We start from the raw sequence: 3,957 nt of genomic DNA on the forward strand, positions 1-3,957 counted from the left end.
TTTATTGGTCGTGTTGAGGATCAGTACGCAGACATTTCAATTTGTACACAATTCTTAATGTATGTACCAAAACTCTAAAAAGCCACGTATCATGATTCTTTTTAAAAGTTATTCCAGTGACTTTCCAGCTTCAAATTTGGAGGCAAATTTTCCTTAAGAATATCAAGTATCCGGCCGGCCCGGTGGCGCACTGGAGAGTGCGCCGCTTGGGAGTGCGGCGGCGCTCCCACTGAGGGTTCGGATCCCATGTGGAGACTGGTTCCTGCTCACTGGCTGAGCGCGGTGCGGGCGCAACACCGAGGGTTACAATCCCGTTGCCGGTCCCCGGTACGGGCGTGACACCGAGAGTTGTGATCCCGTTACCGGTCAGTAAAAAAGACAAAAAGGAAGAAAAAAAAAAAAGAATATCAAGTATCAGTATCTTCAGATGTTGGTAAACCGTTATTAAGTCCCACCAGTTCACAATTTAATATCATGTATACTGCATACAGAAATTCCCAAACATTCACAGCACATTAACACTATTATTAGAAAAACTGGACTATCAGAAAACCAAAGATGTTACAGAGTGCACAGAATTCTGACAGGGAGAGCAACAATCAAGGAGTGGTTTTCTTTAGGAAACAACTCTACTGAAAAACAACATGGGAATACAAGTAATTTTAAATGTTCAAGACACACTAAATGCATGTCTCTGACTCCAATTGCCATTCAATATGATTGCTGTTATAGGATATAAAAACTACCCCCCCCCATCTATAGGATGTTAAGCTGACACCCAAGACAGTCAAAACCTCCCATAATTCAATATTCCACTATTTTCTGGTTGTAGCAAAAAAATAATCAACTGGTGAATGATTTCATCTCTTAAAATAAAGCTTTTACACTTAAAAAATTGAATGAGGTGATATTCCCTTCTTAAAAATGTTTCTAGAACTGCTAAAAAAACTCACAATCACCAAATAGTTGATGAAAAATATTCCTCTGGATTGTACAGGAAGGGCAGCAGAGACCACTGATAAGACATGGTATATGATGTTAATCGGACTTGGCTTCCTTTCCTGCTTCATCCAAGAATGGGTTCACCTTGTTTTTTAGTTTCTCCATTTTCTGCAAGTAAATCTCTAGTTTCTCGGTTAGTCACTTCAGACTGTTTCCCCTTTGCTCCTCTTTTTTCTTTTGTTTGCACTTTTTGTCTGAAAATTTGTCCCTTGCAGCTGCCTTTTTTGGCTTCATTTCCACTCTTGTAGGAGCAGGTTTAGCTGACAACCTCGCCCATCTCCTCTGGGGTTCTTCCTTCACCCTGCTGGCTGAGCAGAACTTCCTCTTGGGCATTTTGGCAGAGGGGAGGGTGCAATCCTGGTGCCCGCAGGCCGTGGAGCACCAAAAGCCTTCGTGAGGCTGGGCAACCTGGACACTCACCATTTATATTTTTTACAAATATCAGTTAAGGATTGTGGAAGATGTTTGTTTATCAAAAAGAAACACAAACTTTAATGAAAAGGTACAAACTATCACATCACACTGAAAATTGAGTGTGTTTCTCTAGCACTAGCACATGGGCTGTTCAGAAGTAGGAGACATTATTATTTTTTAACATTTTATCATCAGCCTGACTGATGGTGGCTTCCCAATATCTGTGGAAATGAACTGAATCCTTCTTATTTGTTTCCTAAGTGAAAGCCTATTTGAAAAATAAGGCCACGCTGTGTTTATGTGAATCAGGAGATGAAGACAGTAAGCAGAACAGGTTCTTAATCCTGTGAAGTTCTTTATCTTGGATTTTTTTTCTCTCAAATACCTCTACAGAGGGCGAACATTTTTTTTTCTTTTTTATAGCTATAAAGTTAAAAAAGTGCAGTGAAGTCTTTAACAAGTAATCATTTTATACTCTACAGTTCATCAATAAAAGCAGTAATGGAGAGTAGTGTAATAAATTAAATATGAAATGTAGTTGGAAGTAACAGCACTTCCAGGCATCAACTACATGTCATCGTAGAGCTATGGCAGACAGGTGTAATATTTGTTGAATAAAAAGCTGCTATTGACAAGCAAGAAGGAGGGAGGCAGACAATCAAGAAATGTCATTTTGATTTTTAAAGAAGTAAAAAACAATCTGTTCTTTTCCCTTCATTACTAATACATCAGAATTGTGGCTGTTTTCAATAAAACAAACACTTATTAAGACAAATATTAAGTTGAACCATCATAACCCACTATTTATACAGATCAAAAATAGTTGGATATTGGTGTGTTTGTATGGTTCAATCTAAAACTATGTCTATAAAGCAGTGCTAGGAAAAATGCCATTTCAAAGATGAATATAGTTTTCACTATTTTAACTTATTACATTCTATTTTATTCTGTTAAGAATGTGAGAAAGCTTACCAAAAGATTTACAATTAAATGGAAAAATACAAATTGATTAAAATCAGAATCTAAAAGCTATATGGAAATTCAAGATCAGAGAAATTTCAAATTATGCAAATCCTATATTCTTGCCGGTTGTTAAAACTGATAGAAAATGTGACTCTGAGCATCCTAGCAGCCAAGACAAGGGAGAAGAAGTCATAAGAATGTTGGTTTTATGCATAAGTGAAAAGCCAACAAAAAACAAGATTTATGTCGCCTAAGTCTGAGTCAAAAATGGGATTGAGGGATGGGTTGAATTAACAAATATTTTTAATACAAAAATGTGAAATAACTAGTGGTGTTTTATTTTTGTTTTGGTTATGGTGGTATTTTTCTTGTTTATTTTTTGTTTTTAGTACCCTAAGGAGACATCAGAGAATGAGGATTCAGCAGGAAGATTCTAGAAAAACAAAAAATGTAGACAAAGTGTCATTTTGAATTGTACTCTCAAAAGTGTATAGAAAGCCTGCAAAACTTAAAGAACACCGAGAAACAGAAAAGCTAGAAAGTGGCAGTCAATTATGAAAAAAGAATTTAGGAATGGCCCAGGAATTCCAAACCTGCCCCTCTCTGGAAGCACTGGGAAAGAGCCACCAGATCAAGGCAACAAAATAAAGAATTCAGCTGTGTGTTTGGTATTAAACAAAAAAATGTATAGGATAATGATATTAACACAGACAATATTTAATATATGCCAGACACAATTCCAAATACTTCACATGCATATATTAACTCATTAAATTCTTGAAATAATATTTTGAGGCAGGAAATATTATTTTACATTTTACAGATAAGGAAACTGAAGCATGAGGCAATTAAGTAACTTGCCCAAGGCCACCCAGCGAGGTTGCAAAGTTGGCAGTTCAAAGCCCATGTTATCAATGGCTATGCCATGCTGCCTCTCTTACATCTGCTGTCTTGCATGTCTATAGACCTTCAGAAGGCTTGGAAAGTCACTCAGCATGCAGCCAGCTTCATCCCAACACACACAAATACAGGCAGCAGATGGTTTGTGACCTGAAAGACGGTCATACTACATGGTGTACACAATGGAATAGATGTATATACCACTCGGGAGGGTGTAGAGTGTGATGACTAAGAACATGGGTTCTGAAGCCACAGAGATGGGGGGTTGAATTTCAGTAATCTTCTACTAAGGAAACCTTCAAGATGTTTTCTAAATTCTCTTACTTTCAATGATCTCTATCATAAAAGAGGAACAATAGTTTCTACATCACTGAGTTATACATGGATTAAATGAGATATGTATAACCAGCATTTTTTTTAGTGCATTGTGTGGAAGATAGTAGCTGTGCATGCTAATTTATAAAATGATACAAAAATGACTAGGATGCACAGCTGGCAGCATAAGCCCCCAAACAAGGAGTACTGGCCCCAGTAACCTTAGCTGAGGCTCTACAGGTAGAGCAGAGAACCTCCAGGTTGATCTAAATTAAGAGACTTCCAGGCTCAAGTACTCATGAATGGGCAAAGATGGAGCACAAAATGAGCCCTCAATTACTGTTTTGGGATAGTACAGATGTC

At 37.5% G+C, this 3,957-nt stretch overlaps 1 pseudogene; it reads right to left on the reverse strand.

Moving 5' to 3' along the window:
* Positions 1-1,038: 1,038 nt before the first annotated feature.
* On the reverse strand, positions 1,039-1,335 carry LOC103594626 (annotated as a pseudogene).
* Positions 1,336-3,957: the final 2,622 nt, after the last annotated feature.

This window comes from Galeopterus variegatus, unplaced genomic scaffold (assembly GCF_000696425.1).
Source record: "Galeopterus variegatus unplaced genomic scaffold, G_variegatus-3.0.2 Scaffold1593, whole genome shotgun sequence".
Lineage (NCBI taxonomy): Eukaryota > Metazoa > Chordata > Mammalia > Dermoptera > Cynocephalidae > Galeopterus > Galeopterus variegatus.